Here is a 13,971-nt window from a genome sequence, read left to right as displayed (position 1 = left end):
TTTTAGCCCAGGCTCCCCACCACCTTTTAAACCCATCCCTCTACCCACCTTCCATTTGGTAAGCATTAGTTCTCTGGGTTAAGGGTTTGTTTCTTGTTTTACTGTCTTTTTCCCCCATGATACTTTGTTTCATTTCTTAAATTCTACATGAGTGAAATTATATATTTGTCTTTCTCTGATTGACTTATTTCACTTAGCATTATACTCTTTAGCTACATCCACTTCTTTGTAAATGATAATATTTCATTCTTTGTTAGGGCTGAGTAATATTCCATCATTATATATTATATATAATATTCCATCATATATAATATATAATATTCCTTCATATATGTATGATATCTATATCTATATCTGTATCTATATCTATATAAAACTTCTTTAACCATTTATCAGTTGGGCTCCCACTATAATTTGGGTATTGTTGAAAGTGCTTCCATGAAATTCTGGGTACACGTATCCCTTTAAATTAGTATTTTTGTGTTCTTTGAGTAAATACCTAGGAGGGTAATTGCTGAATCATAGACTATTTCTATTTTTAATGTATTGAGTATCCTCCAGACTGTTTTCCAAAGGAGCTCACAAGTTTTACACCCATCATAAGTGCAAGAAGGTTCCTTTTGCTCCACATCATTGCCCACACCTGCTGTTTCCTATGTTGTGTCTATTAGGTGTTATGACTGGAGGGAGGTCATATCTCAGTTTAACTTTGATTTGTATTTGGGATGTTTCCTTTATCTCCTCCTCAGCTCCAGGGATGAAGGGCATGCTTGGTGGTATGTTATGCAAATAGGATCCCACAGTGCCATCTGATTCTAGATCCTCAGCCCAGCTAGTAGCTTCCATCCAGGGAGGAGTTCTGGGGTGGGTGAGATCTATGGGTTTGTCCCCTGGGAGGAGACAGCTGCTGTCATCTCTCCCTCTGGCAGTGAGCACCAGTGCTGGGCCCAGGCAGGTGGAACCATTTCAGTGGGTTTCAGTCCTTGCCAGCTCTGAGCAGGTGCACAGCGCCCCCTGCCGACAGCCTCAGATCAGTCAAGATGGTGGGAACTGCGCAGAAGGAATGGAGGCCATTTTTTGTTTCAGCAAATAAGCAAGAAAACAAACAAATGAGAAGTGGTGCCTATCTTGAGTCCCTCTGGAGAGTTTCCCTTCTTCGATGACTTCTGTTACCTTTTTCAGATCTAAAATTTCCATTTGGTTTGTTTTGATGATTTCTCTTTAATTTCTTCATTTCTATTTTTTCCATTTGTTTGAAGAGTGTTTGTAATTTTACATCACATGGATTTTATGATACTTGCCTAAAAATATTTGTCCAATAACTGCAGCATGTGAATGATCTCAGTGTTGGTGTCGGTCAATTCTCCTTTTTCATTCAAGATTTTATTTTCCTGGTTCTTGACATGTCATATTTTTTTTATTGGCTCCTGGATATTATGGCTATTATATAATGTGATGCTTGGTCCTCAGTTACTTTTCTTCAAACTAGTGATCCTCCCTCTGAGGTGCAGCAGCAGTTGAAGGGTGTTTGTGTTAGTTTCCTGGTGGCTCAAGTGAAAATGTTTATCACTCTGCTGCTTACTCTCTGCTGGAGAAGGTGGGGCAGTGATTGCCACCTCCCATCTCCCATCAGGTGGGGGTGTGAGACAAGCTCTTTTCTGAGCCCTGTCAACACCATGGTGGGATGCACAGGACTGAATGGAGCTGCTTTCTTTCAGGGAGTGGATCCTCTGCTCCCCACTGCATTCCTTGTCCTCACTGACACCAGGGAGCACAGGGTCAAATGCAGGTCCAGCTCCTTTGCTTCCTGCATCAAAGTTCAGTGATTTTATGCTCAGGGAGAGCCCAGGCTCAGTTCCTCAGTGTTCAGACAGTTACCTAGGAATGGGTATATGACAAAAACCAGCTTTGCCGTGTACACTGCATTCATTCTCTCTGCTGAGCAATGAGGTTCAGATGGGCTCCCCAGGACCTGCCAAAATCATGGGTGGGAAATACTGGAGTGCAAACTACCAACTAGGCCTGCCTTGTCCAGAATTGTTGATGTTACCATGCGATGGAGGCTCAGCTATCTCCCGAGTAGCTGACACCATGGCTGATGGTATTGGGGCACTGCCTGCTTCTGCCAGGAGGATATGGACACCATGTCTCTGATGAACGATAATGTAAACCCTGCATGAGGGCACAGTATGGGGATTCATTAGGTGTGCAAGTGATGGGCAGGTTTGTCCAAATATTTCCTCCTCTCAGGCCAACTTATCTCCATATCTTCTGAGCAGAGGAGTTGCTGCTTTTGGAGTTTGGGTGTTTTTTGGTTTGATTTTCTGGATCTCAGGCTCTGGATGATTCTTGGTTGGAGGAAGCTACAGCATCCTGTCTTACCTGTGTGGGACATCATACAAGAAAAAGAACCAGGGTATGCACTCTTGTGTTTCCCTCAATTTGTTTGAACTCTTCCTTCTTCCTTCTTCTACCTTTTGATGTCTTCCTATACTTGTTTGCTGTCGTGTGTCAGGACATTTCATTTGTAAGAGAGAGGACCTGCATGAATGGGAGCACTCCCTACTGTCCAGAACTGAGGATCCTCATGGTGCCTGCTCTGAATGCTTTCTTCCAATGCTAGGAGGGCAGGGATCCTGTTGAGCTGCTGCGATGGAGGTGATTATCTTGACTCTCAAGCTGTATAATTAAAAGACAAAGAACTTGATTTTTATTTTTACATTATTCTATACAGGGTAATAAAAAGTAAATATATTCCATAACCAAGAACTCAATGTGAGATGTTTTAAAGGCCGGCGGGAAACCAGCATAGCACAAATGTCTGGCTTTCTGTTCTTAAATGCAGAAGAGTGGAAAGAAGAAATTTTGATTCCTTCTTTCACTTATTGTTTGTGTGTAGAGCTTTTTTCTGCAATAATTTCATATTTAGAGAAATAAATGCAAATATAGGATAGATATCTCTATTTTTCACCTAGCTTTTTCTAATGTAACATTTGTGTTCCTATGATATGTTTATAAAAACAAGTACTTGCCTGATCATCTTGCGAAATTACAGAATTTATCTAGATTTCAAAGTTTGTTTATTTATTTATTTATTTATTTGTTTATTTATTTATTTATTTTAACACAGTTTTGCCTGAAATCAATCCAAGTAACAACATTGCATCTATTCATCAGGACATACTAAAATCCTCCAATGTAGGAGTTTTCAGTCTTTCTCTGCTCTTGATTTTGGGAATTTGGAAACAGTTGGTATGCTATTTTTTAAATGTCCCAGAATATGGGTTTATCTCATGTTTTCTTATGATTATGCTAACGTTATGGATTTGGGGGAAAATAACAAGAGATGAATTGATGTTCTTAATACATCATAGGGAAGATGTGTCATACTAACATGACATATCATTGAGCATATGGATGGGGACAGTCCAAATTTGCTGATTCCTTTTCTGTTCATAATCTATCTGATGCCAGTCTACTGGATTTTGGCCATTCTGATAGGTGTGCAATGGTAGTTCATTCACGTTTGGATTTGTTTTTCCCCTATGATATGTAATATGTAACAGAATATCACACGTTTAAATTCCATCTGCCTATCTCCTTCTGTGAAATATCTGGTAACGTCTTTTTTCTAATAAATTTATTTTTTATTGGTGTTCAATTTGTCAATATGCAGAATAACACCCAGTGCTCATCGCGTCAAGTGCCCACCTCAGTGGTAACGTCTTTAACTTACTTTTTATTCACGTTTATTTTTTCTTGTGCTTTGAGAAGTCCATTGTATAGCTTTTTTCCTTCTTTCTTTCCTTTTTTCTTTCTTCCTTTATATATTTACCTCTCTTTGTATCTTTTCTTTTATTCCTTCTTATATATATTTGTATTTTTCTATTTTCTTTTATTACTGCTCAACTCTCCTGAAGTTTGGAAATTTATCTGAAATACATTCTGTTTCTGGTTTATTGATGTTCCCTTAGGTTTTATTTTTGTCACTATTAAGGGAAAATGGGACACATCTTCTCTTAGAGATATTTAACATCACATTTTGCAGTCATGCAGATCATACTAGATGTGTTACCATACCAGTCATGGCACCAGCTGTTCTCCATCGGTTCCCGTGTACTTAAAACCCCAAGTGTCTGTGTTCTGCTGCTATAATCTTTGCCTATGAAGTTAGCCAAATACACCAGTGTTTCTAATGACTCAGTGAAGAGGAAATAACTCTGCTCTGGAGTTACACCAGGGTTGGTAGTAAAAGTCCTTATGACGATCCCATCTGGAGGCCTAGAGAACACACAGCCTGAATCCATACATGCTGCAAATGAACTTCCAAACAACAAGCCGTTTTGTTCAGGTCCAGTGGATTGAGGACAGAACTAAGGAAGTTTGGTCTCAATTCCCCACATCTACTTGTCACCTCTACAGGGATTTCAGCATAACCTGGCACTGAGTTGACCTCTGCCAGCGCCCAGGGTGATTACCAACCTAGGGCCATCTAAATCCACTATTAATGGTGACATGTCCCCAGAGTATCCCATAATTCCACAACTCATTACAGTTCTGCATAGGTTTCCCTTATTATCTTGTGTGTTACTGTGTTCTTCGTTCTGCTGTTGCTGTATGAGTTCCCCTGTAACTGTCATTTTTTGCTCACAAGTATTGATTTAAATTTTGTTGTGAGAATCATCATAGGCATAAGGATAATGAAGAGGCTAGTTAAAATGTATTTCCTTTGGGGTGCCCGGGCAGATCAGTTGTTTAATTTTCCCACTCTTGGTTTTGGCTCTGGGCATGATCTAGGGGACCTGAAACCTAGCCCTGTTCTCAGCTATCTGTTCAGCTTGGAATCTGCTAAAATTTCTCTCTCCTTTCCTTCTGCCCTTCCCGACACCTTCTCTCTTTTCTTTGAATTATTATATTTAAAAATAATATATTATATATTTAACATATATATTTAATGCTTACATATTTTATGAAATATAATTACAAATATATTATATTTATATATATTGATTACAAATTAGATGCAAATATGAATATATTTTTTCCCTAAGTGAAAATCAGTTATCAAGGATGAAAGAATAGCATATTCCAGTTTAGCCCCCTGAAGAAAAGTTTGAATCTGTAAGGCAACAGGAAGACTGGGGTGATGACCATCCTATGCAAATGATGGGAGCAAAGGAATACAAATGACCTCCCTCTGCATCTGCATCTTTTCCCTCATCACTGAAGGAACTCCTTTTGATGAGGGAGGAGGTAAAGGGAAAAATCAGGACAGGACAGTGAAGCCCCAGTACTCTGCTCCCTGAGGACTCACTGATAGCATTCCTATCCTCCTCTCCTCAAGGGTCTCTCACCTTAGACCCAGGTAGCAGGTAGCAATACTGGTGATTTTTTTTAAAGTGCAAATTTGCCCAGGTATGGGTTTGTCTCCTCCTGCCTGAATATCAGTTCTGAAAATGACTCCATGGGGATTGAGGATGAAATGTGACTGGAGAAAGTGAGTCAGAACTGAGAACTCATGAGACTCCAGGGACTCCTGTGCAGCACAACACACTTCACTGAGGACACTGCCTGCTCAGTTTTGCAAGAATTTGTGTATTTTCTTAAATGTCTGTCCTCACAGGACCCATGCGACAGCGCTCCCTGTTGCTCTAACATGCTTAGCCCACCATCCCCTCTGACACCACCCAACACACCTGGCATGGTGTCCAGACTGTGCAACTGGATCATTTTAAGGTCACTGCCCAGGACAGGAGAATGAAGAGGTGCCCCCTGTCGCCTTTGGCCCTGACACTTATTCTCAAATCACTAATGGCCTCCAGACATTAAATACATGATGTATTGCATGTGCTCATATTACCAGATATTTCAGAATTATCTGACATTGAGTTGCTTCTTCCAGGTGCCTGAGGTCATTACCAGTCTATCAACATCTTGAAACAAGTAAGGGAAAAAAAAAGTAAGGGCACTGAGGGGGCACTTGATGGGATGAGCATGGGCTGTTATGCTATATGTTGGCAAATTGAACTCCAATTAAAAGAAATATATAAAAAATAAATAAAAATAAAAAAAATTGAAGTAAAAAAAAAAAAGAAACAAGTAAGGGTCATAAGGTTCTCAGGGTACCAAGCTGGTTCATACCTTGTAATTATTCTATATGAATTCTTCTTTTTAAAAAAATTTAAATATAGTCTTTTTTATTTTTTTGTATTTTTTAATTTTTTAATTTTTTTAAATAATAAATTTATTTTTCATTGGTGTACAATTTGCCAACACACAGAATAGCACCCAGTGCTCATCTCGTCAAGTGCACACCTCAGTGCTCATCTCCCATTCACCCCCACTTCCCTCCCTTCTTCCCTTCCACCACCCCTACTTCATTTCCCAGAGTTAAGAGTCTTTATGTTCTGTCTCCCTTTCTAATATTTCTTACCCATTTCTTCTCCCTTCCCTTCCAATCCCTTTAATTATTATTTATATTCCCCAAATGAATGAGAACATATAATGTTTGTCCTTCTCCGATTGACTTATTTCACTCAGCATAATGCCCTCCAGTTCCATCCACATTGAAGCAAATGGTGGGTATTTGTCATTTCTAATGGCTGAGTAATATTCCACTGTATACATAAAATACATCTTCTTTATCCATTCATCTTTTGATGGACACCGAGGCTCCTTCCACAGTTTCGCTATTGTGGACATTGATGCTAAAAAAACGGGGGTGCAGGTGTCCCGGGGATTCATTGCACCTGAATCTTTAGGGTAAATCCCCAGCAGTGCAATTGCTGGGTCATAGGGCAGGACTATTTTTAACTCTTTGAGGAACCTCCACATAGTTTTCCAGAGTGGCTGCACCAGTTCAGATTCCCACCAACATTGTAAGAGTGCTCCCTTTTCTCCCCATCCTCTCCAACATTTGTGGTTTCCTGCCTTGTTAATTTTCCCCATTCTCACTGGTGTGAGGTGGGATCTCATTGTGGTTTTGATTTGTATTTCCCTCGTGGCAAGTGATGCAGAGCATTTTCTCATGTGCATGTTGGCCATGTCTATGTCTTCCTCTGTGAGATTTCTGTTCATGTCTTTTGCCCATTTCATGATTGGATTGTTTCTTTGGGGTTGAGTTTAATAAGTTCTTTACAGATCTTGGAAACTAGCCCTTTATCTGATATGTCATTTGCAAATATCTTCTCCCATTCTGTAGGTTGTCTTTTAGTTTTGTTGACTCTATCCTTTGCTGTGCAAAAGCTTCTTATCTTGATGAAATCCCAATAGTTCATTTTTGCTTTTGTTTCTTTTGCCTTCGTGGATGTGTCTTGCAAGGAGTTACTGTGGCCGAGTTCAAAAAGGGTGTTGCCTGTGTTCTCTAGGATTTTGATGGAGTCTTGTCTCACATTTAGATATTTCATTCATTTTGAGTTTATCTTTGTGTATGGTGAAAGGGAGTGTTCTAGTTTCATTCTTCTACATGTGGATGTCCAATTTTCCCAGCACCATTTATTGAAGAGACTGTCTTTCTTCCAAAGGATAGTCTTTCCTCCTTTATTGAATATTAGTTGACCATAAAGTTGAGGGTCCACTTCTGGGTTCCCTATTCTGTTCCAATGATCTATGTGTCTGTTTTTGTGCCAGCAGCACACTGTCTTTATGACCACAGCTTTGTAGTAGAACCTGAAATCTGTCATTGTGATGCCCCCAGCTATGGTTTTCTTTTTTAAAATTCACCTGCCTAATCCTTATATCAGATAAACTAAAATTTACCCCAAAGACTGTAGTGAGAGATGAAGAGGGACACTATATCATATTAAAGGATCTATCCAACAAGAGGACTTAACAGTCCTCAATATATATGCCCCGAATGTGGGAGCTGCCTAATATATAAATCAATTAATAAGCAAAGTGAAGAAATACTTAGATAATAATACACTTATACTTGGTGACTTCAATCTAGCTCTTTCTATACTCAATAGGTCTTCTAAGCACAACATCTCCAAAGAAACGAGAGCTTTAAATGATACACTGGACCAGATGGATTTCACAGATATCTACAGAACTTTACATCCAAACTCAACCGAATACACATTCTTCTCAAGTGCACATGGAACTTTCTCCAGAATAGACCACATACTGGGTCACAAATCGGGTCTGAACCAATACCAAAAGATTGGGATCATCCCCTGCATATTCTCAGACCATAATGCCTTGAAATTAGAACTAAATCACAACAAGAAGTTTGGAAGGACCTCAAACACGTGGAGGTTAAGGACCATCCTGCGAAAAGATGAAAGGGTCAAAAAAAAAAAGATGAAAAGGTCAACCAGGAAATTAAGGAGGAATTAAAAGGATTCATGGAAACTAATGAGAATGAAGATACAACCGTTCAAAATCTTTGGGATGCAGCAAAAGCAGTCCTAAGGGGGAAATACATCACAATACAAGCATCCATTCAAATCTGGAAAGAACTCAAATGCAAAGGCTAACCTTACACCTAAGGGAGCTAGAGAAAAAACAGCAAATAGATCCTACACCCAGCAGGAAAAGAGAGTTAATTAAGGTTCGAGCAGAACTCAACGAAATCGAGACCAGAAGAACTGTGGAACAGATCAACAGAACCAGGAGTTGGTTCTTTGAAAGAATTAATAAGATCCATAAACCATTAGCCAGCCTTATTAAAAAGAAGAGAGGGAAGACTCAAATTAATAAAATCATGAATGAGAAAGGAGAGATCAATACCAACACCAAGGAAATACAAATGATTTTAAAAACATATTATGAACAGGTATACGCCAATAAATTAGGCAATCTAGAATAAATGGACGCATTCCTGGAAAGCCACAAACTACCAAAACTGGAACAGGAAGAAATAGAAAACCTGAACAGGCCAATAACCAGGGAGGGAAATGAAGCAGTCATCAAAAACCTCCCAAGACACAAGAGTCCAGGGCCAGGTGGCCTCCCAGGGGAATTCTATCAAACGTTTAAAGAAACCATACATATTCTACTAAAGCTGTTTGGAAAGATAGAAAGAGATGGAATTCCTTCAAATTCGATCTATGAGGTCAGCATCACCTTAATTCCAAAACCAGACAAAGACCCCACCAAAATGGAGAATTACAGACCAATATCCCTGATGACCATGGGTGCAAAAATTCTCAACAAGATACTAGCCAATAGGATCCAACAGCACATTAAGAAAATTATTCACCACGACCAAGTAGGATTTATCCCCGGGACACAGGGCCGGTTCAACACTCATAAAACAATCAATGTGATTCATTATATCAGCAAGAGAAAAACCAAGAACCATATGATCCTCTCATTAGATGCAGAGAAAGAATTTGACAAAATACAGCATCCATTCCTGATCAAAATCTTCAGAGTGTAGGGATAGAGGGAACATTCCTCAACATCTTAATAGCCATCTATGAAAAGCCCACAGCAAATGTTATTCTCAATGGGGAAGCACTGGGAGCCTTTCCCCTAAGATCAGGAACAAGACAGGGATGTCCACTCTCATAACTGCTATTCAACATAGTATTGGAAGTCCTAGCCTCAGCAATCAGGCAACAAAAAGACATATTAAAGGCATTCAAATTGGCAAAGAAGAAGTCAAACTCTCCCTCTTCGCCAATGACATGATATTCTACATAGAAAACCCAAAAGTCTCCACCCCAAGATTGCTAGAACTCATACAGCAATTTGGTAGCGTGGCAGGATGCAAAATCAATGCCCAGAAGTCAGTCGCATTTCTATACACTAACAATGAGACTGAAGAAAGAGAAATTAACGAGTCAATGCCATTTACAGTTGCATCCCAAAACATAAGATACCTAGGAATAAACCTAAACAAAGAGGTAAAGGTTCTATAGCCTAAAAACGATAGAACACTTCTGAAAGAAATTGAGGAAGACACAAAGAGGTGGAAAAATATTCCATGCTTATGGATTGGAAGAAATATTGTGAAAATGTCAATGTTACCCAGGGCAATTTACACGTTTAATGCAATCCCTATTAAAATACCTTGAACTTTCGTCAGAGAGTTACAACAAATTATTTTAAGATTTGTGTGGAATCAGAAAAGACCCCGAATAGCCAGGGGAATTTTAAAAAAGAAAACCATATCTGGGGGCATCTCAATGCCAGATTTCCAGTTTTACTACAAAACTGTGCACACGGCTTTCCATCCTGGAAGTATCTGGTGCAAATTTTTCAAAGTTCCTGTTTTTCCAAGACTGGGCTCTCCTGTCCTGGAGGCTCTCTGTGCCAGGTCTTAGCCTAGGGGCCTATCCCCCCTTGATTCTTATTTATTTATTTACTGACTTATTTACTTATTTATTTATCTGTCTTCCTAACTTCTTAGAAGCACAAACTCTTCTCTCTGAGGGTTCCAGCTGTTCTCCCTTTAAGTCTCAGGCTAAATTCATAGTTTTTCAGGATTATCTGAAAGTTATCTAGGTAAGTTGGTGGGGACAGGGGACTTGGGGACCCTACTCTTCCGCCAACTTGCTCCATCCTCAATGGTCAGAGTTTCTGACTCACATATTGCCCTCTTCGATATAGCTGTCTTCTTGTCCTGATTCTTCTTCAACAGATCATGAGTCACAGAGTTCTTCACTGGATTTATATGATGTACAGACCATTACCCAGATGCACATTGGTGGTGTCTGCCTACTCTCAGTGCCCATGTCCTCCCATGGCAGGCCTCCTTCACCCATATTTCATGAATCCAGACCCCAAGCTTCTACCCAGTCTGTGTCACTGACTGATGCTGCATGCCTGTGCCTCACTCAGACTTCTTTGCTCTGACTTCAAACCAACTCCCTTCACCTCATCCTCCTGAAAGACAGGTGAGCCCTGTGGACACAGCATGATTCTCCAAGGGCTGAAATCCATTCACATGTTTCCATACTGTTTTTTTTTTCCTAAAATTTCCCAGCATAGCAAGGACATTTTATTGCAATAAATGTATTGGTTAGTTCTGGAAAATTGACATCATCAACACATTGGATATTTGACACATAAGCTAGATATATTTGTACATGTATTTAAATCCTTAATGTCTCTCATTAATAGTTTCTAGACTTTACTGCATGCAATTTTCAAAGCCTGTCAAATTTATCCTTACACGTTTCATATTTTAACGATATTATAATTGGCTTTACTTCTAATTTTCATTATTGATCTTTGATGACAAAATAGAGAAGATAATTCCAACCTACATATGGAGCCTGCATCCCAGCCCCAAAATGAAATGCTCAGACAAGAAGCAAGACTGAGTCTCTCTAAACAGCCTGGAAGGCATTGACTGAGTCAACATTTTAATCTTCACCTGATTTGTTCATTAAGATCCATTTACCTCCATGCATGGGACTACATCTAGTGCAATATTAACAGGGTTAAAGAATACTAGCAATGGATTCATCTAAATTTTGATGTGAACAAAATTAATAGTATCAGTTCAGTGGTCTGAGGAAAATCAGGTTCTAACAGAAGATGACAATGGAAGTCACCCCGTGATCCAAACTTGTTCCTGGTCTTTGCTTTGGGTGGTGCACCAGGTCAGGAGGTGAGATTTTTTTAAGATTTTATTTATTTATTCATGAGATTCAGAGAGAGAGAGAGAGATTGAGAGAGAGACAGAGACACAGGTAGAGGGAGAAGCAGGCTCCATTCAGGGAGCCCAACTTGGGACTCAGTCCCAGTTCTCCAGGATCAGGCCCTGGGCTGAAGGTGGCACTAAACCGCTGAGCCACCCAGGCTGCCCCAGGAGGTGAGATTTATGTCTCACTTCCTAGTGGGTTTGGAGCACAGAGGAAGCCTGAGAGTTTCCATGCCATGTAGCACACTAATAATCATTTCTTGCTTCATTTACTGGAAAATCAGAAGATGGTAAGTGACTGTACCCCAGCTTAGAAGAAAGTGTCCCAGGTCACAGGGACAAAATTTTCTCTTTCCTTTGAGAAATTGTGTGTCCAATGGGGCTATTCTGAGTGACTCTGACCACATAGAGGATGAAAGACCCTCCATTCCCAGGTTGGTCCCCAGGATGGACCTGGGCCCAGGGCATAAGCAAACAATAAGTGGAATCACAAGAGTAGCCTAAGCACACAGCTTCTGGGGTGGTCACTCACTTTGCACATGGGTAAGTAGATTATAGTCTCACTTCCCCACAGACCCTGTAGCACTGTGGGTGCATTGAGATTGTCATCCCATGTTGAACAGTAATAATCAGCCTCATCCTCAGCCAGGAGCCCAGTGATGGTCAGGGTGGCTGTGTTGCCAGAATGGGAGCCAGAGACTTGATTGGAGATTCCCGAAGGTCGATGTTTTTACAACACATGATGGTTCTGGGGCCTGTTCCTGGGAGCTGCTTGTGCCAGCTCACATAATAACTACCCATGCTTGAGCTGCTTCCAGTGCAGGAGATGGTGACCCTCTGGCCCAGGGCCCCAGACACTGAGGGTGGCTATGTCAGCACAGACTGGGCCCAGGACCCTGAAAGGGGGAGAGACACAGAGTAGGTGATGCTGGAGTCTGGAGACAAGAGGAAGAAACAGATGCCCACGTATCCTCACAGGGCCTCTTCCCCTGTCCCCACATCCAGTCACCTGTGCAGTGAGTAAGAAGGGTGAGGAGCATAGGGCACCAGGCCATGGTGGAGGTCATCACTGATTCTGCCTCTGTGGTCCCACAGCTGAGCATACCTCCCCTCATCTCTCCTTCCCTTCTTCATCCTCTAAGAGAGGGAGAGGCCGTCCATGCAAATGAGACCCGAGTTCCCTGACCCCTCCCTGGACCTGGGTCAGGTCTCTCTGCCTGAAGATGTCAGGGGGGTAGGTAGAGGAGAGGCTTTGTTGGGCCAGGGGGTGGGGAAGTCCCAGCTGTGAGTCCTGTGCATATGGCATAGACAGTGCCAGGTGCTGTTCCCAGTTCTGAACAAGCCTGACTCCTCAGAAATAAGTCTCAAGCACATTCTGGAGTCCATAAAGTACCACACCCTGCATAATAATGGGATCAGTGGCCATCAGACACAACTCCTGACTCCAGAGCTTTGTCCACTCTCCTCCTCCTTTGTGATCAGGACATGTGTCCCATCACGTGGCCTCTCATCACACATTGTAGATTTTAGGTTTCACTCTAATTGCTCGATGTGAAACAGTCCATGGCTCGCTTGGCTCTTCATGGGCCACTCAGGTCTTAGGTGATTTCTCTATACCAATACCTCTGACATCACTGTCTCATCCAGAGGAGTGAGGGGTCCCCATGTATACATGGCCTCTTCTGCACGGGATGCTAAGACCTTCATCCTATATGATCCCCCTGCTTCCAGCCCTCCCCTTCTCTGAGTTTCCTAAAAAACTGAAGATCCAGGGAGCGAGACTCTCCAGGTTGTGGGTGGAAGCTTTCATGTGCATTCCTGGAAAGGCTACACACTGAACATCGTTGTCATCTCTCACTCTTTTCACCTGTTTAAAATAATATTTCTTCCCATCTTGTGGGCAGTGACTCCTTCCTAGGATCTGTCATCCCTGCATATGAACACAAGTCCGCTGGAGCCCTGCTATGTGGGGTTGTGTGTGCCACTGACTTCAGAGCACAAGTGGCAGATCTGCTGGGAAGTTCTAGATGGGAAGCTGTGACAGTGGCAGAAACTCTGACAAGAATCCAGAGAAAGAGTTTCCGTATTAGGCACCCCCTTGACCAATCATGCACTTAAAATGGATTAATGTTCTTTTCTAGAATCTCTTCTGAATAACACTGATAAAAACTCAATGATGATGTCAATATAAAGATACATGTGGAATGACTAGTATATTGTACCCAAATCTGTTCCTATTGCAAGGAGACTATGGATGGAAGTTGTGGTTAAGACATCAATGCAGGTGCCTGGGTGGCTCAGTGATTGAGCATCTGCCTTTGGCTCAGGTCCAGATCCTGGGGTCCTGGGATTGTGTCCCACATCTGGCTCACTGC

Source organism: Canis lupus, chromosome 26 (genome assembly GCF_003254725.2).
Source record: "Canis lupus dingo isolate Sandy chromosome 26, ASM325472v2, whole genome shotgun sequence".
Lineage (NCBI taxonomy): Eukaryota > Metazoa > Chordata > Mammalia > Carnivora > Canidae > Canis > Canis lupus.
Note: the sequence above shows the minus strand (reverse complement) of the source record.